The sequence below is a fragment of the Microcaecilia unicolor genome, chromosome 1, assembly GCF_901765095.1.
Source record: "Microcaecilia unicolor chromosome 1, aMicUni1.1, whole genome shotgun sequence".
NCBI classification, from domain to species: domain Eukaryota; kingdom Metazoa; phylum Chordata; class Amphibia; order Gymnophiona; family Siphonopidae; genus Microcaecilia; species Microcaecilia unicolor.
In genome coordinates, this window is record NC_044031.1 from 156,620,607 (window position 1) to 156,648,334 (window position 27,728).

Here is a 27,728-nt window from a genome sequence, read left to right on the forward strand (position 1 = left end):
TGGTGCCAGACTCCTAGTGGCACTTAATGAAGATAAGTGTTTATCCTGTGCTTTTAAAGAGAATGGGAAATTATCTGCCTGACCAAATTGAAAACTTTACTGCAGGCCTAGTAAAACTTGAGCACAAAAGACATATAATGTACCTTGTGACTCATGAAATAGTAGTAGTTCAACCATTTCTGCCTGTTCATATCCATCAGGAAATATTTTCATGCTAGAAGACTGAATAGGCCAGTTGAATTCTCTAATTATATATTATGGGCTAGATTCTACATATGGCACCAAAATATTTGGCGCAGAAAAAAGTGCTATTCTGTAAGCCAAGTTTAAAGTTAGGCACAGTTTATAGAATAGAACCTATGCCTGTAAATCCATCTAACTTTAGGTGTGGCCATTTCCACCAACTGAAATGTGGTATAAACATACGGATCCATCCGTTATTCTATAAGAATACCCGTAGTTTTAGGAATGCCCCTGTTACACCCATGACCCTCCCATTTCCATGCCCCCTTTTTCAGATTGCACATAAATGCCAATTAAACCTAATTAGTGCCAATAATTGCTTGAAAAAAAGCCAATTATTGGCGTTAATTAGTTCATTATTCAATTAAATTGTGCACACTAATTGGGCTTGTGGCTGAATTTGCACATACAATTTTTGGTGACTTCTAAAGAATTAAGGAGTATATTGAGCTCATTTTTGAAAGAGAAGGACATCCATCTTTCGACATAAATTGGAAGATAGAAGTCCTCACAAAAATGTCCAAATTGGTATAATCAAAAGCTGATTTTGGATGTCCCCAACTGCACTCTGTCGCAGGGAAGGCCAAAGTTCAAGGGGGCATGTTGGAGGCATAGCAGAGGCGGGACTTGGGAGTGCCTAATACTTGGACGTCCTTGACCCATAATCGAAAAAAAGAAGGACGTCCCTGACAAGCACTTGGACGTTTTCACCCAGACCTGTTTCTCTTATGACTAAGGCACAAAAAGGTGCACAAAATGATCAGATGACCACCGGAGAGAATCGGGGATAAACTCCCGTTACTCCCCTAGTGGTCACTAACTCCCTCCCACCCTCAAAAATCATCTGTAAAAATATTTTGTGCTAGCCTCTATGCCAGCCTCAGATATCATACTCAGGCCCATGATAGCAGTATGCAGGTCCCTGGAGCAGTTTTAGTTGGTGAGTGCACTTCAGAAAGGTGGACCCAGCACCATCCCCCCCACCTGTTATGTTTGTGGAGGAAACAGCGTGCCCTCCAAAACCCACCAGAAACCCACTGTACCCATATCTAGATGCTCCCTTCACCCATAAGGGCTATGGTAATGGTGTACAGTTGCGGGTAGTGGGTTTGGAGGGGCTCAGCACACAAGGCAAGGGAACTATGTTCCTGGGAGCAATTTATGAAGTCCACTGTAGTGCCCCCTAGGTGCACAGTTGGTGTCCAGGCAAGTCAGGGGGGCCAGTGCACTACAAATGTTGACTCCTTCCACGACCACATGGTTTGCATTTGGTCGTTTCTGAAATGGATGTCCTTATTTCGAAAATTGCCGAAAATCAGAAACGTCCGTGTCTAGGGACGTCCAAATCTAGGGATGGTGAAATTTAAGGATTTGGACGTCCATCTTGTTTCAAAAATACGTGTTTCCCCGCCCCTGGATCGGGATGTTTTACAAGGACGTCCAAATCAAAACTTGGACGTCCCTTTCGAAAATGCCCCTCCATGTCAACTGAGGCACTTGCTTTGTTAAGTAAGGGCCCCTTTTAGCAAGCTGCAGCCAAAAGGGGCCTGCACTGGCACTAGCACGTGTTTTTGATGCGTGCCGAGGCCCCTTTTTACCACAGCAGGTAAAAGGTATGTCTTTCTTTTTTTAAAAGAAATGGCCATGCAACAAGTAAGTGAAGCATTTGCCACATGCCATTTTTTTTTTTGGGGGGGGGGGGGGGGGGAGACCTTACCACCACCCACTGAGGTGGCAGTAAGGGCTCCCGCGTTAACCCGGCAGTAACCGAGTAGCAAGTGGCACTGCCCGATTATCGCTGGGTATACACCGGCACTACAAAAATAAATATATTTTTGTAGCACTGGATATGATGACACACTGGGGGTGGGAACTACCACTGGACTGCTGCAGTAGCCCGGCAGCAGTTCCTTTTTAGCAAGCAGTAATCCGCTGCTTTGTAAAAGGGGCCCAAATTACTTTAAGTCACAAATGTATTGTTCATTCAGAAAACATAAGCTGTAGTTAGCTTGCTGGTTTTTATATGATGATAAAACAATGCATAAAACACACACACACACAAACCTATATCTTTATATGTGTATGTAATAACCATATAGCTCCTGCTCCATCCTCTAATTAGAAATAAGGGCTCCATTGAACAATCTATGCTCTTCAGTCCTATCATGGCAGGAAATAAATACTGCGAAGGCTTACTGTTAACCCTAGTTTTAGTAACTAGGGTCCAAATTCTCAGAACTCCAGCGCTGAAAACAGCAGCCCAAACACTAAAGAAAAATTGCCGCACAATCCTCAACACTAACAACATGCAAATTATATGCAAGCTATTAATGTTGAGCACTGGAAATTAAAGAGGGAGGAACATGCCTGGCGCATGCCCATAAGAGCTGCGGGGCAGGTTTGAGAAGTAGTCGTTGGTCCAATTGTGACTCTGTGTGTGTTGTGTGTATTTCAGAAATTTTATAAGAAATAACTCTTCACCGAGGCTATTGGTTGAAGGAGTAATCTGGAAGTATGAAGAAAGAGTGAAAGAAGGAGGGGTTGGAATAGAGGCTAATTTGATCTTGTGTTTGTTGCTGCTTGAAATATGAAATAGTGCAGGGGTTTGTGCATGTGGTAGCTAGTTAACCAATTAAGTTATATATATATTGTTGTAGAATGTGCTTCAGTTTCTGTGCAAAAATTAAGGCACAATGTATAGAATTTGGGGGTAAGTGTGATTCTATAAAGAAGATACACTCTTTATAGAATCGTGCTTACCACTTTTTTCTGGTTCCAATTTTTGAGTGCAATTAATAGAATTCCCTCCATAGTTCACACTCTTTCTTGATAATAAACACATGTGTGAACTGGTATGCATTTGTAAACCATTGCTTAAGCATGCACATGCATGTACTATTAAGAAAAAGTGTGCACTATGTATAAATAGCACAAGTTCCTCAAGAAAAGTGCACATTATGGGCCAGATTCAGTAAATGGTATTCAAATTTAGGCACAGGAAAAAAACAGTGCTTAGCACCAATTCCTGCACCCATATTTGGGCGTGAGGATGTGCTCTTGCTCAAACCTGGTGTAAATCCTGGGTGCAAGTTGGGCACACAACCCAGGAAATCTATAACACTATGCCCAACTTTTTGGAATGCTACTGACACACCCATGCCCCCCTCCATGGCCACGTCCCCTTTTTGGTTGTGCAAGAGACACTTTGGGAATTCAGAGTTAAAGACTAGTGTGTAGGCAGGTGTGCATGTAACCCAAATTAGTGCTAATTAACACCAATAATTGAGTAACTGCTTATTAATTAATTCATTTCTGTGTGTATCTGTCCTGCATGCTCAATTTTGAACAGCCTTCATAAGATACAGGGGTATGTGTGCATAGTACTCACTCTTATTGGCAAACAACATTTGTTTGAAATAACTGCCCAACACTAGTCTCCTCCTTCTTTCCATCTACAGTCACATGGATGTTGTCCACCATGGTTTTCAGGAAGCACTATTTGGTCACAGATACCAGTAAGATATATAGGTCTAATACTCCAAAATCTGCCACACCAACCACAGATAAAGATGCTCAGCTCAGTTGCCTCCTCCAGTGTTCCATGCCTCCACTCTTTCAATCCAAAAAAAGCAGGAAAAGTCTGTTAAGGAAAACATTGGGCTTTGCCTAGTCCCAAGAGGGCATAGTTATTGGCCTTCCCAATTTGAGAAATTCCAATTTTGGCAGCAGCAGATTCTCTGACAGTTATCTTCCAGAAAAATCTTTCTCAGCATTAGGACATAAATACTCTGAACAAATAGAGGGCCATTTATCTGTGAAACACATATACATTCTTGCATGCTCTATTCTGAATGATGTTCACAGGAACTGGGCACCTTCAGGGGTTGGTGTCACTGGGTTCCTCATTGTCTGCCCTATGATCACATTCTTAGAGCTTTGCTGTAAAATGCTAAGATAAGTACACTGAAAGAATAATATTTATTTACTGGAGTATATTTTGCACTTTTAACAGTCTGGACTAGAGTATTTGAAAGAGTTTGGGCTAAAGAGAAACTGGAAAAAAGAAAGAGAGGAGTATTTTTTGTATTTTTAGACCATTCATTATGTCTTTGAGGGACCTTTTTGCTAAGCTGTGGCAAAACGTGGCCTGCGGCAGTGTAAGCATATCTTTTGGGCACGTGCAGGGCCATTTTTTTGCTGCATCCTGGAAATAGGGCCTTTTTTAAGGGGCTGGAAAATGGGCGTGTGGCAAAATAAGAACCAGCGCGTCTCCATTTTCGGCCTGAGACCTTACTGCCACCCATTGACTCAGCGGTAAGGTCTCGTGTGCTACCCAGGCAGTATGCATGCAGTCCACATATACTGCCTTTTACCACTGGGTAAGCACTACACGGTAGAAAATAAAAAATATTTTTTACCACGTGTTTTCGGCGCATGCCAAATTCAGAATTTCTGCCCAGGACACACGGTAGCTGGGTGGTCATGCCCAATTGGCACACACTGGATGTGCATAGGCTCTTATGCGCCTTTTAAAAGGGCCCCATAGTGAATGATACTGCTGAGAAGATTTAAAGTGAGTTTTACTAAGGTGCGCTCTGGGTGGCTCTAGCATTAGCAACAATAAAAAACGTTAGCATACCAATAGCACAGCTTAGTAAACAGGGCCCTTATTTTATAAAGCCAACATATGTGCCTATGATGTCTTCTAAAATTTTCCCAGGGAAAATAGGTGCAGACATTTTCACCTGCTCCGAGGCAAACGTATGCCAGAAAGAATAACTCATATCTGCATATTTTATAAAGTATGTGCTAAGTGCCAAACCCAACCCCGCTTCACCTATTCTCCACCTCTGGAAATATTTATACATATATCCCAGGATTCTATCCAGCTTATAATCGAAAGAGAAAAACGCCTATATTGGGACCCAAATCGGGAGATGGGTGTCTTTCTCCCGTGGGTATAATCCCGTGGGTATAATCGAAAGCCGATTTTGGGTGTTTCCAACTGCAGTCTGTTGATAGGGGCATGTTGGAGGTGTGGTAAAGGCGGAACTGGGGCGTGGTTATTGGCCGAGGAGAGATGGGCGTATTTAGCTGTAAATCGAAAAAAAGGCATTTTTACCGCGATTTTGGGTCACTTTTTTTGGACCCTTTTTTTTTCCACGAACAGGTCCCAAAAAAGTGCCCCAACTGACCAGATGACCACTGGAGGGAATCAGGGATGACCTCCCTGGATTCCCCCAGTGGTCACTAACCCCCTCCCACCAAAAAAAACCCATTTACAAACTTTTTTTCCCAGCCTATATGCCAGCCTCAAATGCCGTACCCACCTCCATGACAGCAGAATGTGTTCTATCCTGTGACAGCCTTTCCCTGGTTCTGATGTGGCTCTCGGGTGAGTGTGACACCTTTTCTGTTATGCGTATTGCAGAGTCACATCAGCAATGCATTGTGGTGGGTGTAGGATATTGGGCTCCGTAATTCCACTAGCTTGTGGCAAATGCTCACGATGTTGGTAGTTGGTAGGCTCTACTCCCATGGTGCTTTTCCCCCTGCTTACTGGGCCAGAGTGTGCCCTCTTTTGTTTCCAGTAGTCCATGAGGTAGTGGCCATTTTTGTAAGACACTTTTAGATCCCTTTCACGTGTTAGCCGCGTTACAGAACTTAGTTCTTACCTTGAATGTGGCTGAAAGAGGGCATTGTACAGCATTCTGCCAGCTCTGACCTACTGCTCATCTCAGTACCAGGGAGACTCGTTGCCAGTGGGACACAACCTCTGATCTGCAGTTAACTGTGAGTAAGCGTGCTTATTCCAATAAAGGACGTTTTCGGAGAGATTAGTCTTCAGGTGTCAACTGCTGTGCCAATGTTATATAGCAGCAACCAGTCCTAGAGGCCTGCGTGTATGCATGTCCCTGGATCACTTTTAGTGGGTACCGCAGTGCACTTCAGCCAGGCGGACCCAGGCCCATCCCCCCTACCTGTAACACTTGTGCTGGTAAATGGGAGGCCTGCAAAACCCACTGTACCCACATGTAGGTGCCCCCTTCACCCCTAAGAGCTATGGTAGTGTTGTACATTTGTGGGTAGTGGGTTTTGGGGGAGGGGGTTGGGGGCTCAGCACCCGTGGAAAGGGAGCTATGCATGTGGGAGCGTTGTCTGAAGTCCACCGCACTGACCTCTAGGGTGCCCAGTTGGTGTCCTGGCATGTCAGGGGGGCGAGTGTACTATGAATCATGGCCCCTCCCACGACCAAATGGCTCGGATTAGGACATTTTTGAGCTGGGCGCTTTTAGTTTCCATTATCGCTAAAAAAAAACCCAAACGCCCAGCTGAAAAATGTCCATTTTTTCGAAAATACGGTCTGTCCCGCCTCTTCACGTACCCGTTTTCGGACATAGACGCCCATGGAGATAGGCGTTCACGTTCGATTATGCCCCTCTATGTATGCGCCCAAATTTGGGTGTCCAAAATTGCACATGAACCTGAGATCTGTATGCATATAAATTAGTTAATGAGCCATTAATGATCAATAATTGGCTGTTAACAATCAATTATTGATATTAATTGGCTATAATTTGGATTTGTGCATGGATCTGGCTGCAAATGATTCTATGAAGATCCACACCCAAATCCTCTTGTGCATAACCCAAGAGGGGACGCGGCTATGGGAGGGGAGTGTGCGGGTCAGGGCGTTGCAAAGAGGTATGCGAAGTGTTATAGAATTTGGAGGCTGTACGCCCAAGTTGCAGGCCAGGATTTCAGTTGGTGTCAGTCCTCATGGGTACCGGAATACACACTAATAGGGCCAGAATCTATATATGCTGCTGAAAAAAAATGTGCTTAGTGCTATTCTATAAAACTTATCTAAAGTTAGGTGCGGTTAATAGATTACGCTTAGTGCCCATCCTGGTGACTAAAATTTGGCATAAGCTGGTGTAAATGCCTGTGCCTAACTTAGGTCCAGATCAGGCATTTTCTATAACAGTGTGCATAATTTTTAGAAATGCTCATGCCCCTCCCATGGCCACACCCTCTTTTGAGATCCATGCATTAGAATTTACACACAGCACTTTACAGAATACGCTTAGAAAGTTGCACGTATAAATTCTAATTAGTGCCCATTAGTGCTGATAATTGCTTGCTATATCAATTAAGTTGTGGATGTAATTTGACCGCACTGCCAAATTTGTATGCACAAATTTTATAAAGAGCGCTCAGCTCGGAGCCTACATTTTAGCACCATTTACTGACTCCATTCCGTCTTGCATAAAAGGAAGTGCTAGGTAGACTATTTTATACATTGATGAGGCCAGTGTACACATGAAAAGTGGCATTTTAGAAAAAGAAAATATATGTAAAATTGCCACTTTTAAATGCAAATAACAAGTGGAAGACACAAATGTATATTTATACAGGTGTAAAGACACATTCATATCTGCTGGGCTGTGTATCTGTACTGAAAATTATAGTATTTGTGTGAGCATAACTCTGCCCTGGGCATGCCTACTTTGTACATATAAAAAAATATAAGAAGGCTAGTTCCCCATGTTCACTTGTATATGTGCATGTGTATATTTCAGCAAACTTTCAGCAAAACCTGCTTTCGGCATAAAACCAGGGATTACACATGCAAAGCTTTCTAAAATTATCCTCTAGGGCATAATTTTGTACAATATACAATTTGTCCTACTGTGCAAATATTCTATGAAGGAAAGTAGGTGCATACTTCCCCTTATAGAATAAGCTCCAATTAGGTGCTTTCTTGGCATGTAAAAATAGGCACACTCTTACTGTATTGCCCTCATAAATAAGAAAAAAATGCTTTTCAGAATTAAATTCTTTAACTGGATGGTTCCATTTTGGCACCCAAAAAATGAACAGTAGGAGCTGGTTCTCTAGCAGCACATTTGGCACCCACGTACCATTATAGAATGCTAGGTAACCCGATGTTGGCATGCATAATATTTACACATCTGATTCTGCGGGTAAACCAGTCATAGAGCTGGCATAAGTTCAGGTGCCTAAACGTGACAAGGATACTTATAGTATTCTGTAAGTGGGAGCACCACCCATGTCCTGCCCATCTTCTGCCCATGTGTATACCCCCGGCTTTCATTTACATGCTAGGTACATTAGACACACCGTTACTGAATAGTGCTTAGGTCCCCTGATGGCACTTTCACAGGCAAATATGACCCACTGTGCAAAAAAGGGACCAAAAGTGAGGTTACAAAAAACAGAGATAAAGGTTATAAAAGTTTTGGAAGGGCAACTTTCAATTTTGAAAATGTTGTGTACTATAGGGTCACTAGAAAGGGACTATGCAATTTTTTCTCAACTTTGATGTTTTTCATGTTCTGCAGCCTAAAAATTGCGGGTACCTAAAGTGGGGTATGTGATTTCTGAGGTTAATTGCTTTGTAATTGGTAAGTGTTTCTTATTTTTTAAACATGTAAATAGACCATACCGGGAGGCTAAAATTTTGCAGGTTTATGAAGTTGATTTCCCTCTCTCCTGTGGTGTAAATAAGTTACATGCCCCATTTTTGGTATCTTTTCACTCAGCGGGTTACATTTACTTATGCAAGGGCTATGCAAATGTACATTGCTAGATTACAGAATTGCTCTTTAGATGTCTTTGAATTTACTTTTTACCTGACTGTCTTTCTGAGCTTATAATTTATGTGAGGTTCATCAAAACAGGTCATTTGAACTTGCAGTTAGAACACATTCTTTTTTCTATTCTTCATCTTGACAAAACCACAAGAACTGTCTTCTCACCAGTACAATCAGAATGGTGAGGGGAATGTGGGAAGGTAAAGCATAAGGGTAGAAATGAGGAACAAAGGTAGAAAAACCACATTGGATGTGAAACAATCTATCTTGCAGTGAAGCTTTTGCAATAAAGGTCCTACAAGGATAAAGCTTTCCAGATTACATAACAGCTTGTGAATCGAGACAACAAAAGCTCTGCTTTATGACTGTTGTTGGAGTTTTAATATTTTTCTGCATTTATTCCATTGCTGCAAAGAAGCCGAGACTTCAAAAGCAAAAGCCATGTGTTATGAATCAGGAGTTTAGCCATGATGGACAGCAGCCAAGGAAAAAAAAAAGCAAATAATAGTGATGCTCTCTCCAAAAATACAGTTTTACAGTAGATTTAAATTCACTTCAGTCCTAAAAGTATCATCATAAAAAGGCCCTTCCTTAGCAGAACTGGTTTCCTGGGGTATTGCAAGGGACCCTGCGAAAATCTGAAGAACAGCAGTAGAACGGCTAATTTGCTGAGAATATACTGCTTTTGCTAACATGCCAAACAAGGAAATGTTTTTTTAAAATGCTTTTAACATTTCAAACAATGAATATAAATTATAGAAAATGCTATCCTAGCTTTTTTTTTTTTTTTTTACTGTATTTCTATTAAAGTTTAACAGGTATAGTATACACCAGCTATTGACAGTAACTTCTGCCTATTGATACATATAACAAAATTGCCTTCCACAATGAATGTTAACACCTGCTAATGAACTCTCCTTTTCCCTCAGAGTCAACTGTATGCCATCCACTATTTTGGTACTTGCAACGATCATTTGAATTGAAGGTCTAGCTTACCGTTGTTTGTGAACATTTACACACCTCTGGTCAGGGGAACAAGATGTGTCTTCTTGGATTGAGTTGAAGGCAGGGGTCCCTCAAGGCTCATCTTTATCCCTAGTCCTGTTCAACATAGAAATGCTTTCCTTGTGTAGGTTGTTAGCAGGACTGGGGTTAAATTATAAATTTATATGGATGACATTCAATTTTTCCTGCCTGTTGCTGACACATTGGACAAGACTTTAGATTTATTGAGAATTTGTTTACAATCTATCAGTTCTTGGATGTCGGATAGTAGACTGAAGTTGAATGTCTCCCAGATTCAGGTTCTGGCACTCTCTTTTTCTTCCCCTGTGGAATTTACTCTGAATTTTGCCATTAGGAATGATATTAAACCTATTGAATAAGAAGTAAAATATTTATGGGACCTTTTACTAAACAGCCGTAGGACTAATGCACGGCTAGCATGAGCCAAATTTGCACTCCCGCAGGGGTAGCGCGGAGTCCCTGTGATAGTTTTCAAGTTGGCATGTGCTATTTCCCGCAGTAGAAAATAATTTTCTATTTTCTACCACAGGAAGCATTCCCAGCGGTAATCAGTAGAGTGGCCACATTGGCGCAAGCTGCCTGAATACCGTATGAGTAGCATGTGAGCTCTTACTGCTAGGTCAACTGGTGGTGGTAAGGGCTCAGTCAGTAAATAGCCACATACTACTTTTAATTTTAGCACATGGCCATTTACTGCCATATTAAAAATGCCTTTTTTTCTCAGTTGTGGTAAAAAATGGACCAACGAGCGTCAAAAACATGCACCCACACTATCGAAGGCCACTTTTTTACTGCGGCCTAGAAAAAGGACCCTTTAGGTATGATTATAGATTCTACCTTAGGACAGCTTTATGGAGCAGCTGGTGCAGGAGCCGACGAGAGAAGGAAAAATTCTAGACTTGGTCCTTAGTGGAGCGCATGATCTGGTGAGGGACGTTAGGGTACTGGGGCTGCTTGATAACAGTGATCATAATATGGTCAGTTTTAATATTGACCTTGAAGTAACTATACACAGGAAGTCAAATACGTTAGCGTTTAACTTTAAAAAAGGAGACTATGATAAAATGAGAAGAATGGTGGAAAAAAAACTTAGGGGGACAACTGAGAGGGTAAAAACTGTACAACAGGCATGGACGCTGTTCAAAAATACCATCCTGGAGGCCCAGGCCAAACATATTCCACAAATTAGAAAAGAAAGACGGAATTCCAAAAGACAGCCAGCCTGGTTGAAGAGTGAGGTGAAGGAAGCTATTAGGGCTAAAAGAAATGCCTTCAGAAAATGAAAGAAGGAACCATCTGAAAATAACAAGAAGCAGCATAAGGAGTGTCAAAGCAAATGCAAGGCGCAGATAAAGAAGGCCAAGAGGGCTTACGAAAAAAAGATAGCATTAGAGGCAAAAAAGCATAGTAAAAATAATTTTCGGTATATTAAAAGCAGGAAGTCGGCAAAAGAATCGGTTGGACCGCTGGATGACCGAGGGGTAAAAGGGGCGATCAAGGAAGACAAAGATGTAGTGGAGAGATTGAATGAATTCTTTGCTTCGGTCTTCACCGAGGAAGATTTGGGTGGGATACCGGTGTCGGAAATGATATTTAAAGCGGACGAATCGGAGAAACTTACTGACTTCACGGTAAACCTGGAGGACGTAATGGGGCAGTTCAGCAAACTGAAGAGTAGCAAATCTCCTGGACCGGAGGGTATTCACCCTAGAGTACTGATAGAACTGAAAAATGAGCCTGCGGAGCTACTGCTAGTGATATGCAATTTATCCTTAAAATCAAGCGTGGTACCGGAAGATTGGAGGGTGGCTAATGTAACGCCCATTTTTAAAAAAGGTTCCAGGGGAGATCCGGGAAATTATAGACCAGTGAGTCTGACGTCGGTGCCAGGGAAAATGGTAGAGGCTATTATTAAAAACAAAATTACAGAGCATATCCGAGGACATGGATTACTGAGACCGAGTCAGCATGGCTTTTGTGTGGGGAAATCTTGCCTGACCAATTTACTTCAATTCTTTGAAGGAGTAAACAAACATGTGGACAAAGGGAAGCCGGTTGATATTGTGTATCTGGATTTTCAAAAGGCGTTTGACAAGGTACCTCATGAAAGGCTACAGAGGAAATTAGAGTGTCATGGGATAGGAGGAAAAGTCCTATTGTGGATTAAAAACTGGTTGAAGGATAGGAAACAGAGAGTAGGGTTAAATGGGCAGTATTCACAATGGAGAAGGGTAGTTAGTGGGGTTCCTCAGGGGTCTGTGCTAGGACCGCTGCTTTTTAATATATTTATAAATGATTTAGAGATGGGAGTATCTAGCGAGGTAATTAAATTTGCTGATGACAAAAAGTTATTCAAAGTCGTCAACTCGTGACAGGATTGTGAAAAATTACAGAAGGACCTTACGAGACTGGGAGACTGGGCGGCTAAATGGCAGATGATGTTTAATGTGAGCAAATGCAAGGTGATGCATGTGGGGAAAAAGAACCCGAATTATAGCTACGTCATGCAAGGTTCCACGTTAGGAGTTACGAACCAAGAAAGGGATCTGGGTGTCGTCGTCGATAATACACTGAAACCTTCTGCTCAGTGTGCTGCTGCGGCTCGGAAAGCAAATAGAATGTTGGGTATTATTAGGAAAGGTATGGAAAACAGGTGTGAGGATCTTATAATGCTGTTATATCGCTCCATGGTGCGACCGCACCTTGAGTATTGTGTTCAATTCTGGTCGCCGCATCTCAAGAAAGATATAGTGGAATTGGAAAAGGTGCAGCGAAGGTCAACTAAAATGATAGCGGGGATGGGACGACTTCCCTATGAAGAAAGACTAAGGAGGCTAGGGCTTTTCAGCTTGGAGAAGAGACGGCTGAGGGGAGACATGATAGAGGTATATAAATAATAAGTGGACAAGGGGCATGCGATGAAACTACAGTGTAGTAAATTTAAAACAAATCGGAGAAAATATTTCTTCACCCAACGCGTAATTAAACTCTGGAATTCGTTGCCGGAGAACATGGTGAAGGCGGTTAGCTTGGCAGAGTTTAAAAAGGGGTTAGACGGTTTCCTAAAGGACAAGTCCATAAACCGCTACTAAATGGACTTGGGAAAAATCCACAATTCCGGGAATAACATGTATAGAATGTTTGTATGTTTGGGAAGCTTGCCAGGTACCCTTTGCCTGGATTGGCCAATGTCGTGGATAGGATGCTGGGCTCTATGGACCTTTGGTCTTTTCCCAGTGTGGCATTACTTATGTACTTATGTGAAGAGTCAAGTGAAAAACATTTTTTTAAAGGTTTTACGAAGATTGAAAGGTTGGTTATAAAATGAGAATTTTAGAACAGTTTTGCAATCGTTCATAACTCCATTGATTGATTATTGCAATAAGTTGTTTTGGAGTTTATCAGCTTATGTATTGAAACCATTGCAAGAGACTCAGAATGTAGTAGCCAAGATCTCTATATTTAAACATATTTCACCAGAGTTGCAAAATCTACACTGGTTGCCTATTAGGTATAGAGTCCAGTTTAAAGTACCCCCTGTTTACTAAGATATGCTTGTGGCTGCCGTACCCTAATGCCGACACAGCCCATTCAATTTGAATGGTTTGTATCGGCATTGCCGCACTTCAGCCTCTAGCGCACTTAGTGAAAAGAGGGTTAGTATGATTTTTATAGCTATTAATGGTAAAGCCCCAATTCCTCTTGTAACTGCACTTAGAATATATGTTCCTTTTCGATCATTGAGGTCTGCTGGAAAGTTATTATTGTCTGTGCCTACTTATAAGCAAGTTGCTCTGAAGATATTAGATCAAAAATGTTTTATATTGAAGGGGCTCACCTGTGTAATGGGTTACCAGAAGAACTGCACAATGAAAATGTATCTTTCCTTTTGTAAATGTGTTCAAGCACAGACCTTTAATTAATTATTTATATGAGAAGACCTCCCTATTCGAGGGGGGGGGCTGTTAATCTTGGCTGAGTAATAGCGAGCACAATATATTTATTAGAAGAGGGGGAGGGTTAGGAATGAGGAGGAGGAGTATTGAGTAAAGTTTAGGTATAGGGTAGAGATATGTGGAGAGATGAGACATGAAAGGAGGGTTATGACTGACTGGTATAAGAGTATATGGGAAATGAGTTTTGAGAAGTTTTTGGCAGACAATTATTTTGTGGGAAGCAGGGAAGATGGTGAGGTAGTGTATAAGGGTTGTGGTAATTTTACAAACGAAAAAAAATTTGGTTCCATTTCGGCCGTCCCGTTTGGTATAGGTATGGCTTGTCTGTTATTTGATGGGAGAAGGATGGTTTGAGTGTGATTGGGTGACGGCAGAGGTCACAGCTGGCGGAAGTAGTAGTTAGGAGTCAGGTGACCAATTTGGTTGGGAATAAGGGAATGTTTGTATTTGAAGTTGAGGGGATGGAAATAGGCTGAGATGATACCACATCTTGACGACACTGCAAGGCGTGCTTGAATATGAATTAGTATACTTGTTTGTGAATTCCAGTCATACCTGGCTGGTTATATATGTTCATCATTAAAGTGGTTGGTGACACATGTAAGAACTGCATGACTCCTGACACAGGCACAGGTTGCTGAAACATGGCTGTGTTGAGTCATTTGAGTCTTCCCATTTATTGATTGATGAACTGAATATTAAACGTTTCCTTCTGATACTTTCATTGGATTAGTTCTTGTATTTTATTGCCCTGCTGTTACATTTTGGTTATTCTGCCATGGGGCTTTATCTTTTTTCTACCTACTACCTATATTTAGGTACCAATTTCTAGAATTGCCTTTCACATACTTAGATTTTACAGCTACTGTTTGGGGGAACACATTTTTGTTCTGGGTTAATTCAAGTCCCTATGTTCTGGAGGTTCAAAAGTATGTATGCAAGCATTCTGCTTGCTGTACGCACATCGAGCTAGATTCTATATATTACACCTAAAAAATTGGTTTATAGAATGCGCCTAAATCTAGGCATGGTTTATAGAATAGTCCCAACACCCGTTTTCTGTGACTATATTTATTTACGGCCATTTATACCAATGAAAACCTGGTGTAAATGCCAATGCCTAAATTACATGCAGAACAGGCATATTCTATAACAGTGCGCGTAAATTGTAGGAATACCCATGACCTACCCACCCATGGTCATGCCCCCTTTTCAGATCTGTGCCTTAGAATTTACACACATCACTTTATAGAATACGCTTAGACATTTGTGGGCCTAAATTCTAATTAATGCCAATTAGTATCAATAATTCTTTGTTAAGTTCAGTTATTGGCGCTGATTGGTTTGTTAAGCTACATTGTGTGCAGAAATCCAGAATATGACCGAATTTCCACACACAACTAAAGTTGCACTATATAGATTCTGGGGGATTATGTTACCTGCCCATCAGCCAGGCAATAGGTAAAACACTCTTTTATCCATGGAAGTGTTTTCGAAATATATTTTCCCTCCACATGTATTCATCTTTCATCCTCTCTAACACAGTTATACACACAATACACAATAATTCCATTGAACATGCCAGACCACACCAGTCCTGTCACAGTTGCATAGTTACAGAAAATAAAAACAGAAGGTCAACAATTAAATATAAATAAAGGCAAATTCATCTGTGGGTAATAGATTTCGAATATGTATTTAAAGTAAAGAGCCAAAATTAATATGTAATAGGTGAATATTCAAACTTCATGGTCAATGTTTCTTTTAAACTCAGGCCACGGGGGAAATTCTATACAATGGCTTCAAGATGAAGCCCCCCCCCCCCCCCCCAGTGCTACACTCTAGTTTCATCGCATGCCCCCTAGTCAACTCATTATTTTATATACCTCTATCATGTCTCCCCTCAGCCGTCTCTTCTCCAAGCTGAAAAGCCCTAGCCTCCTTAGTCTTTCTTCATAGGGAAGTCGTCCCATCCCCGCTATCATTTTAGTCACCCTTCGCTGCACCTTTTCCAATTCCACTATATCTTTCTTGAGATGCGGCGACCAGAATTGAACACAATACTCAAGGTGCGGTCGCACCATGGAGCGATATAAGAATATCAAAATAATTTATTATCTTGTTTAGGTAAGAGCTTCCTAAAGTCAGAGATTTCCTAATTAGTGTGTAAAATTTCACAAACCCTATCTCACGTCTGTCACCAATACTCTTTAAGAGTGCTTATCTCCACTAAACAAACCAGCATTTATCTGACCCCACTACTGAAAGTTTGTTACATTTGCAGAGAAATGCAAATTGCACAACGAGAAATAAAATATAGAAGGGCCCTTTTACTGACCGCCAGTAGGACAACTGCTGGGTTTGCGTTCGGGAAATTGGTCCTACCACTGGTATCTCTCAGGAGCCCAGTGGTAGTTCCAGCTTCCGACACTAGGAAATTATTTTTTGTTTTCTACCACGCTCCTTCTCTGCACATATTCAGCAGACTGTTAAAATCTGTCGTTTCTTTCTCTATAATATCACCAAAATTCGCCCTTTCCTTTCCTTTTTGAGCACACTACCAGAACCCTTATCCACACTCTTTCACCTGTCGCTTAGACTATTACAACTTGCTTCTCACAGGTCTCCCACTTAGCCATCTCTCTCCTCTTCAATCTGTTCAAAATTCTGCTGCACGACTAATATTCCACCAGTGTCATTATGCTCATATTAGCCCTCTCCTCAAGTCACTTCACTGACTTCCTATCCATTTCCGCATAGAGTTCAAACTCCTCTTATTGACTTATATGTGCATTCACTCTGCAGCTCCTCAGTACCTCTCCACTCTCATCTCTCCCTACATTCCTCCCCGGGAACTCCGTTCACTGGGTAAATCTCTCTTATCTGCACCCTTCTCCTCTACCACTAACTCCAGACTCCATTCCTTTTATCTTGCTGCACAATATGCCTGGAATAGACTTCCTGAGCCAGTATGTCAAGCTCCATCACTTGCCATCTTCAAATCTAAGCTAAAAGCCCACCTTTTTGATGCTGCTTTGAACTCCTAACCCTTAATTCACTTGTTCAGAACCCTTATTTTATCATCTTCACTTTAATATTCACTTATCTCTTATTTGTCCTGTTTGTCTGTCCTAATTAGATTATAAGCTCTGTCGAGCAGGGATTGTCTCTTCATGTTCAAGTGTACAGCGCTGTGTACATCTGGTAGCACTATAGAAATGAGAAGTAGTAGTAGTAGTAGGTTAGTGCTAGAGCCCTTACTGCCTCCAAAATAGACACACTAAGCCACAAAATATTTTCTGATCACACCAAAGACCCTGAGCATTCCCCTTAATATAGCAAAAAGAATTACATATATTGTGGAACTTTCTGTTTCAGACTGCCAAATTGTCTGGGTAAATAACTGATAATTGTCTTATATTAACATAACATATTAAACCCTCACTACAGTAATTATCACTGTACTGTGTCTCTGTTTCATACTAGAAAAAAAAAAGTCCTGAAGTGTGAGGAAATAAGCATTTTGAGATGCTCTGTAGGCCAGATGTGATGGCCATATGAGTATGATTATGTTGGAAGGGAGAACGTTTAGCTGACAGTAACTGAAGATCTGTATTTAATTCTCCGACAGTGTGCAGATCCCTGCAGTCTTTTTGTAACTACCCTTTCGATAAGCATGAAATGCATTAAAGGTTTCAAATGGAAAGCATTTCAAATTCATTGGAAGACAAGTTACATGAGGAACCTACTGCACCCTTTTGGAATGTTATCAAGTCATATTTTGCTATGATGAATCTGCATATAATTAGCCTCTGTCTTAGTAAACACCCCAATGAACTTCAAGAGACTCAACAAAAAACTAAGAAATCATAATCATCAATTGAGAAACAAGGAATGAAATACCAAAATACATGTTGTAAGGAAGCACAGCATAGACAATTACAAAACTCATACATTTTTTTTTTAATTTCAACAAACAAAAAAAAAGTAATCACATTCTGTAACTCAGGGGCACCTATTTTAGAAAATTTGGATAAATGGTTTGTATGATCCTAGTTTGGTACGTTTTCAGCTTCATTACAATATACATAAAACTTTTGATTTTCCCCCTATATAAACAGCTACTATTATGAGATGAACAACATTTGAAATTGGACAGAAGCCAGTGGTGTCGCGAGGGCAGCTGACACCCGGGGCGGGTCGCCGCTGCGCACCCCCCCCCCCCCGGGTGCAGCGCGACGCACCCTTCCCCCTCCGTAGCGCAACACCCCCCCCGCCCACCGCCCACGAGAACATACCTGGAAGGCGGTAGAGGGGTGGGTGGGCGGGCCAATCCGCCGACAGCACGCCGCTGGGAGGGTGTCGGCGCCTCGCTGGTTCCTTGCTCTCTCTGCCCCGGAACAGGAAGTAACCTGTTCTGGGGCAGAGAGAGCAAGGAACCAGCGAGGCGCTGACACCCCCCAGCGGCGTGCACCCGGGGCGGACCGCCCCACCGCCCCCCCTTCGTACGCCACTGACAGAAGCAGCACACCCGCTCTTTCTATCCTACTACTGCTAGTTATCATTTCTATAGTGCTACTAGACGTATGCAGAGCTGTACACATTATTTTCTCTTGCTGTTAACAGCTATTCCGGGTCTATATGTATTTTTGTGATTTCTCTAGGGAATGTACATTTTTTAGCAATAAAATAAATAAAGAAAAAAAACATTAAGGGGACAATTCCATAAAGGGAACTAAAATTTAGATGTCCAAAATGTTTTCTAACATAGGGGTCCTTTTATGAAGCTGCGGCAAAGGGGGGCATGTGCTGGCATTGTTTTGTGTTTTTGACATGCGCCGAGGACCCCTTTAAGTGCAGCAGATGAAAAGCAGGTCTTTTTTATATTGCCATGTGGCAAGTGAAGCGCTTGCCGTGTGGCCATTTTGGAGGGGAGCACTTACTGCCACCCATTGAGGTGGCAGTAAGGACTCCCACTCTAACCCAGAAGTAACTGGGCAGCGTGCAGCACTGCCTGATTATAGCCAGGTTCACACACTGTCGCTACAAAAATATAAATATTTTTGCAGCACCGAAAATGGTGTGTGCTGGGGGAGGAAACTACTGCTGGGCTGCTGTAGTAGCCTGGTGGTACTTCTCTTTTAGCGAGCGGTAAGCCCACATTGCGCTTACCGCCACTTTGTAAAAGGGCCCCATAATATTCTAGAACAGAATCCACCTGGAATCTGTGTTAATTAGCATTTACATACCAATATCTAGGCGCTATCATTTACACCATGTATTATGCAAATGTAAATGTCAGCACCTAAATGTTGGCACTTATGCGCGCAACTTAAGTTCTCTAAGAGGCAGATGCAGCAACCAAACGTAAAAAAATCTAAATCGTTAAAGTCCCTAACGATTTTAAAATAACGAAAAATGCACCAAAAAAAAAAGTCACACATGCTGAGATCGGTATTGAAACGTACAATGTATCAAAGAATCATAATACACATCGTTAATCGGCCCCCAAATCATGCGCAGAGCAGCCAAGCGTTATGTTAGCTGCTCTGCGCATGCCACAAACAGTCAAAACACAGTCAAATCACAAGCACATGGCTCCCAAATCAAAACAAAAATAAAAAAAAAGGGTCGGGAGGGGGCAAAGGCGCTGGTCAGGAGCGTCCTGTATGGCCGTCCTTGCCCCCCCCACCCGTGGTCGCCGTTCCCCCCGCCCCACTTCCCCCTGCATTCTAAATTAAGCAAGAAGAAAAGCAAACGTTCCTTTAGCAGCCCCGGCCCCCCTCCCTTCCTCACTACTCTGTCTCCCCTCAGCTCCGCCTCCCGACATCCTCCGCCCTGTGCCCCGTCCCCTCTTGGGGTCGTCACCGCCATTCCCCTCCTCCATCGGGCCCCCCTCCCTCTTACCGGGCCCGTGCAGCACCTCTCTCCTCTGTCTGAAGGCACTGCACGGGCAAGAAGAAAGCTGATGCCTGCCTTCGCCCAGCTTCTGTCGCGCGTCTCTCTCCTCCTGGGCCCGCCCCTGTCTGACGTCGGTAACCTGGCACAGAGCTGTCCTAATGAGAGGTCCAGACTTCTCGTTAGATTTCCTGCCTTTTTCCTGCGTAAAGGCAATCGGAAAAGGTTAGTGCATGTCGTTTCAATGGGGTTTTCACACTAATTGCTCATCTCCATTCCGTTTTCGTTAGCTGCTGGCTTCCTCGGTAAAAGCCCTTTGATGCATGCTACGGATCAAATTTTCCTCATTGGAGGGTCATTAAAGGCTCATTTAGCTTTAGTGCATCTGCCTCTAAGTTCTGTGTGTGTGTAACCCTCCCATGCCACACTGACACCCAGCCCACATACCCACCGCTTGCAGTTACATGCTGAAGAGCTAAGGGGCTGAAGCTCAAAAGTCACAATTAAAAAACGTGTGTGTTTAGCTCTGCGGTTGAAGCTACCAAATTTTGAAATCGTGAGTGATGCTCAAAGGAAATCACATGCAAATGAGCTGCACACTGTTTCAGTAAGTAGTTCAGTAGGGAAAGAGTCTAGCACATGCATAGAACAGTCACTCACTAAACAATGATGCTATACGTATGCCTTCCCCCCAAAAGAGCTACAATGCATGTGCTGTGGACACGCCTTCACAAAGTGCCTTGGCTTCTTTTTTTTTTAGTTCCATGACAACTTTTGTACAGTTTCTTTTTGTAGAATTACATGAAAACTTCCATGCCCTGGGGGGGGGGGGGGGGGGGGGGGGGGGGGTTATTGCTTAAATGTGCATGTATTCTGCCTATCAGAGAATTAAATACCTCTGTAGGAACCTTTTAAATTCCTTTCTATGAGGATGTTACGCTACATTCTAAGAGTATTTCCTTTATAATATAGCCAGAATGTATTGTGTTGAGAGCAGTTATTTTTCCTAGGTGTTCCTGAGACATAGTGATGACTAGAGAGATTAGTCTTTCCTTCTTTCCACTTATAGTGAGTGAGTGAGTGAGTGAGCTCCGAGATTCAGGCAATCACCACAAGAGCTGTTGTGTACAAGGAGAGTAGCCGCGTTGTTGTTTTTAACGCATGTTAACCATGTATGCGTGTTAACCGTGTACATGCCTACAATATCCCTATAGGGGCCTTCACAGTTAGTGCGCGTGCTAATTGTAGGCGTGTTAAACAGGGCACTAAAGAAGGAGACCATAGGCTTTCTTTGCTATTTGTGGGGAGGGGAAAAGACTGTGAAGCTTTCCTTTCCCATTTTTCTTCTTTAAGGTCCTATGGTTGAAGGCACGAAAGATAAATCTTAGTCATACGAATTTCTCAATGAGGAGAGATTCCTCCATTTAAGTGAGTTTCTTTCGGAGCAAGAGTTCTCATACTGCATCTTCTAGTCAGTGTGACTCAGCACCAGAAAGATGCCAAACAATTAGAATGAAATGCAGTCAGCACCAACTTAATGCTGCAGAGGAGAGGAAAAAGAAGCTTACACCCATCCAGTTCTCGAGCTAAAGGAAAGAAAAAGGAGGAGATGTCCTGGCTAAGAAGCTGTACAGTCATTGACATTCAGGTACCAAGGGATTTTCCAGAGTACACAGGTAATAAATAGAAATAAAACAAAACAGAGAAAAGAAAATATGATGATACATATTTTTATTGGACTAACTGAACACATTTTTTGATTAGTGGAGGAGTGGCCTAGTGGTTAGTGCAGCAGACTCTGATCCTGGGGAACTGGGTTCAATTCCCACTACAGCTCCTTGTGACTCTGGGCAAGTCACTTAACCCTCCATTGTCCCAGGTACAAATAAGTACCTGTATATAATATGTAAACTGCTTTGAATGTAGTTGGAAAAGCCACAGAAAGGCAGTATATAAGTCCCGTTCCCTTTTCCTTTCAAAGGTAACCCTTCAAACCAGAGTACGCAGGAAATCCCACCACCCAACATTAGAAATTTCTGTAACAGAGAAGTGAAGGGATCTTGAAAGAGTTTGAATTCTGACTGTCAAAATAGAAGAAGCAAATTCATCCATAAATAAAATGTGTCTTTTATTAGACTGTCATTTTATTGCTGAAACACTATCCAGAGTAAAGAGTGGTTTGTCTAGGCTGGCAAAATCCCAAGGACCTAGTAGTGTCTCTCTCCTCATCTGGGAATGGACTTGTGCCCCACAATCCCTATTTAGAGTGAGTACACAGGGAAGACCTACATTTTTATTTGCTATCATTTCATTTTCCAGTTCTTATGTTACCATAAGCTACTTTTAATTTTACAGCTCAATAGTGAAATCAGTGTTATGAGAACACAATTTAATAAGACCTGAAAGAGCAAATATGTAGTCCTTAGGGAAAACTGTGTCCTATTGTGACCTTTTTATGGAGTCAACAACAAAAAAAAATATTTCAAGTTTATTTTCTGTTTACTGACATAAGCCTGAAGAATGGCTGTATTAGTCATAAAGCTTCTTACATCTTTAAACAATTGTTAGCCTTATAAAGGAATCATAGAAACAAAGGAAATGACAGATAAAGACCATATGGCCTATCCAGTCTGCCCATCCATACCAGCTACTAATCTCTACTATTCTTTCCTCTCCCTCAGAGATTCTTTGTGGTTGTCCCATTCTTTCTTCTATTTAGGATTCTCATCTCCACCATCTTCATGAGGAGGACATTCCATGCATCTACCACCGTTTCTGGAAAAAATTATTACCTTAGATTACTGCAGAGTCTATATTTTTTTTCACCTTCATACTATGCCCCCTCATTACAGAGCTTCCTTTCAATTGAAAGAGCCCTGTCCCCTGTGCATTTATACTATAGAGGTATTTAAATATCTCTATTATACCTCCCTTCTCCCACCTTTCTTCCAAAATATACATATTGAAATCTGCTCTCACCAGAAACTTATACGGAAGCACTATTACCACCCTTTCCCTGTTGGTCATTCTTCTCGATATGTACCCAAGTATCATTTTGGCTGTTGTAATCATTTTATCTATATGTTTATTCAACTTAAGATCATCAGAAATGATCATCCAAACTCCACTTTTCTTTGGTACACAGAAGTACTTTACTCCCTATACTGTACTGTTCCCATGGGTTTCTGAAGCTCAAAGGCATGACCTTGCATTTTTTTTATTAGCTGCTAAACCATTCCTCAAGCTGTGCTAGATCCCTCCTAATGTAATCCACCTCGTCCATAGTGTCTGATGCAGATTTTGGTAACATCTGCTAAAAAGTAAACCTTACTAGAATGCTCTTTCATAATATCACATAAAAATGTTATAAAGAACCAGGCCAAGAGCCGATTCCTGCAGAACACCACTGGTAATACCCTTTTTGTGAGAGTGAACTCCATTTAGTGGAGGAGTGGCCCAGTAGTTAGGGTGGTGGACTTTGGTCCTGGGGAACTGAGGAACTGAGTTCGATTCCCTCTTCAGGCACAGGCAGCTCCTTGTGACTCTGGGCAAGTCACTTAACCCTCCATTGCCCCATGTAAGCCGCATTGAGCCTGCCATGAGTGGGAAAGCGCGGGGTACAAATGTAACAAAAATAAAAATATAATAAAAATTTACCACTACTCTTTGTTACCTTACATCAAACCAGTTTCTAAACCAGAGAGGGGGAGATGCACAGAACTCTGCACACTGTTAGTGTTGAGCATTGGTCAGTAAGGGTCCAAACATTCCTGGCACATACCCATAAGAGCTGTGCAACAGGCAAAACTATTGTGTGCATGTCCATTGTCTGGACTCCCTCACCCCCCTAAAAAAATCCTTGGGGGTTCAGTGGACACCCCTCCCAACCCACTTCCAAAAAATACCCTGGTGGTCCAGTGGGCCCACTGACCTGACCCAATGGGCCCTGGGCTGGGCTGCACAGGGCTGAGCCCAACCCCTAGTGAACACTGGCCCTGGTGGTCTAGTGAAATCCCTACCCCCCACCCCAGACCCCTCCACATACCATTGTAGAAAACAGGAGGGGAGTTTTTCCCTCATATGGTAGTTAGGCCCCTCACAGTGCACCCTAGGATACACCAGGCAGGAGCTAGGTACCACCATTTTGATGAGGGTGGAGGCAGGAGGGAGTAGGCTTCTTCCTGCCTTTGACAAAAGTATGTGGAGGGGTCTGGGGGGGATCGGGATTTCACTGGACCACCAGGGTCAGTGTTCACTAGGGATCAGGCCTGGCCTGGCCCATCCCAGCCCTGCCTGGGGACCATCAGGGTAATTTTTTTGTGGGGGTTGGGAAGGGGTCCACTGGACCACTGGGGATTTTTGTTGGTTGGGGGTTAGGGCTCATGCTCAGGGAAGAGTTTGAGGGTACGGGGCTTTCCTGTTAGTGCCTGAATCAATCAGTGCTCAGGCACTGTCAGGACAGTCAGCACCAGACACTAATCAACAGCTTACGAGCTGTTGATAGTTTCTAGATGTTAGGGAAGGGGTTTTCTGTGTGCCATTTCTCTGTGCATTGCACAGAATTGCTAATGAGCTTGTTTTAATATTAGCAAGCTCATTAGCATGAGACTTTTAGTCACTGCTTCAGTGCATGGTAAAGTAGTGGCCAAAAGCCTCTGTGCATTACACATAAAAAAAAATGCATTCAGACTGGCTAAAACCAGTCTAAATGAAACATTGCAAGCCTTGTTTGCTTTCAGCTTATGGCCCTCAGTCACTTTCCCCTGGATTCTATATATCGCGCCTAGAGTTACATATGGTTCTGCACATAAATCTAGACATATTCTACAACTACATGCATAGATTAATTGTTTTAACAAGCTGTTAAGTGTTGTTAACAGCTCTTAATAAGCAATAATGAGCACTAATTGGCAAAAATTAGAATTTACGCACATACATAAGCGTATTCTGTAATGTAATGCGCCTACTACTACTTATCATTTCTAAAGCACTACTAGATGTACACAGCGCTGTACACTTGAACATGAAGAGACAGACCCTGCTCGACAGAGCTTACAATTTAATTAGGACAGACAAACAGGACAAACAAGAGAGAAGGGAATATTAAAGTAAGGGTTAGGAGTTAAAAGCAGCATCAAAAAGGTGTGCTTTCAGCTTAGATTTGAAGGCGGCCAGAGATGGAGCTTGACGCACTGGCTCAGGAAGTCTATTCCAGGCATATGGTGCAGCAAGATAAAGGGACGGAGTCTGGAGTTAGCAGTGGAGGAGAAGGGTGCAGATAAGAGAGATTTACCCAGTGAACGGAGTTCCCGGGGAGGAATGAGAGTGGAGAGGTACTGAGGAGCTGCAGAGTGAATGCACTTATAGGTCAATAAAAGGAGTTTGAACTGTATGCAGAAACAGATAGGAAGCCAGTGAAGTGACTTGAGGAGAGGGCTAATATGAGCATAACAACATAAAGCATAGTGACTAAATTATTATTATTTTTAAATTATTTATTACATTTGTATCCCACATTTTCCCACATAGCAGTAGGCTCAATGTGGCTTACAGGTTCCGTAGAGGAAAGTACCAACTCCGGGAATATATACAGAGTGGAAAATAGAATAACAGTAGGTGCAAGGAAGCTGATAACCTTCCAGAAAAGAGAATACAACTCTGGGACGAATATATGGTAGCATATAGAGAGAAGTAATCCCAATGAGGCTGATAAGTCTCCGGGGATGGGACTACAGCTTCTAGTGAGCAATACAGAGTAGGATAAGGGTAGAAGTACTCTTAATTATAACTGGAGTGGTAAAATTCATACAGTTTGAAGCAATAGGATTATGTGGAAGGGGTATTGTTCATTTCTTAGATCGAAAGATGTGATACATTGTTCATGACTTAGTTCGGGTCTGCTGGGTAGGCTTTCTGGAAGAGGTGAGTCTGGAGGTCTTTTCAAAATTTTAGATGGGTGTTCACAGTTCTAATGTTTCTAGGTAAAATGTTCCAGAGCTGGGTGCAAATGTAGGAAAAGCTGGATGCATATGTTGATTTGTATATTAGTCCTAAACTTTAGTCCTAAATTCTAACATGTCCAAGCAAAAAGGGGCGTGCTTAGGGGTGTGGAACTGGGTGTTTCATAGGCATTCCAAAATCTACACACGTTGTTATAAAACATGGGCCAGTGCACATAAATCTACGTGCAGGGATTTTCACCAGCATTTCATTGGTGTAAATGGATGTGTAGGTTTAGTCGCATGAACTATGCCTAAGTGTATTCTAAATACCATGCATATATTTATGCCTGGGATTTAGAATATGCTTAGGTGTAATTGCCTAATGCACGTTAATTTTAGAAGCCATGTATAAAATTAGGGGCACTCAGTTTATATATAAGTCACCATGTCAAAGACTTCACTGAAATCCAGGTATAGTACATCTAGCACTCTCACTTGATCCAACTTTCTGGTCGCCCAGTCAAAGAAATTAATCAGATTTGTCTGGAAGACCTACCTCCAGTAAAACTATATTGCCATAGGTCCCACAAACCACTGGATTCCAACAACCTCACTATCCTCTGTTTTAGAAGTGTTTTTATAACGTATTCACCACAGAGGTCAGACTGACTGCCCTGTAGTTCTCAATCTCCAAATCTGCTTTTGTGGAGAGGGACCACCTCTGTCCTTTTCTAGTCCTCCAGGACCACTCTCAAATCTAAAGAAACATTGAAAAGGTCAGACAGCAGAGCTACCAGAACTTCTCTAAGTGCCTTCAATAATCTTGGACATATCCCATTCAGCCCTATCACTATAAGGGGCATAATCGAATGGGGACGAGCATCTCTAAGGGTGCCCATCTCTAAGGATGGCGCTGCGAAGGGGCGGGGAAACCCATATTATCGAAACAAGATGGGCATCCATCTTTCGTTTCGATAATACGGTCGGGGATGCCCAAATATCAACATTTAGGTCGACCTTAGAGACGGGCGACCTCGGTTTTTGCCGATAATGGAAACCAAGGACGCCCATCTCAAAAATGACCAAATCCAAGCCATTTGGTCATGGGAGGAGTCAGCATTTGTACTGCACTGGTCCCCCTGACATGCCAGGACACCAACCAGGCACCCTAGGGGGCACTGCAGTGGATTTCCTAAATTGCTCCCAAGCCCATAGCTCCCTTCCCTCATGTGCTGAGTCACCCCCCAAAAAACCCAAACCCACTCCCCACTTCCCACAACTGTACAACACTACCATAGCCCTTATGGGTGAAGGGGGGCACCTACATGTGGGTACAGTGGGTTTTGGGTGGGTTTTAGAGGGCTCACATTTACCACCACAAGTGTAACAGGTAGGGGGGAATGGTCCTGGGTCCGCCTGCCTGAAGTGCACTGCACCCGCGACCTGCATACTGCAGTCAGGGAGCTGGGTATGACATTTGAGGCTGGCATAGAGGCTGGAAAAAAGTTTTTTTTGTTTTTGTTTTTTTGGGGTGGGAGTGGGTTGGTGACCACTGGGGGAGTAAGGGGAGGTCATCCCTGATTCCCTCCGGTTGTCATCTGGTCAGTTCGGGCACCTTTTCAAGGCTTGGTCATGAAAAAAAAGGGACCAAGTAAAGTCGGCCAAATGCTCATCAGGGACGCCCTTCTTTTTTCCATTATTGGCCGAGAACACCCATCTGTTAAGCATGCCCCCGTCCCGCCTTTGGTACACTGCCGACACACCCCTGGGAACTTTGGTCATCCCCGCGATGGAAAGCAGTTGACGATGCCCGAAATTGACTTTCGATTATTCCGATTTGGGCGACCCTGAGAGAAGGACGCACATCTCCCGATTTCTGTCAGAAGATGGGCGCCCTTCTCTTTCGAAAATGCCCCTGTATGACAACCTTTAGTTTATCTAGCATCTTGCTAACACAGTGTTATGAAAATTGATTAGGGTCTACTAAACCGCCATTCCTATTTGTGTTTCCTTCAGTGGGACTACTTTTGGCCCTTCATCTATGA

At 42.6% G+C, this 27,728-nt stretch overlaps 1 protein-coding gene and 1 long non-coding RNA gene across 2 annotated transcripts in view; both read left to right on the forward strand.

The window, feature by feature from the left end:
* The window catches only part of LOC115470681 (histone deacetylase 9-like), a 632,873-nt gene that overhangs the window by 449,330 nt on the left and 155,815 nt on the right, over positions 1–27,728 (forward strand). The window lies entirely within an intron of this gene.
* On the forward strand, positions 8,292–25,928 carry LOC115469179. The gene is made up of 3 exons (XR_003941967.1): positions 8,292–8,302; positions 24,683–24,690; positions 25,803–25,928. It is a non-coding gene; the product is annotated as an uncharacterized LOC115469179 (long non-coding RNA).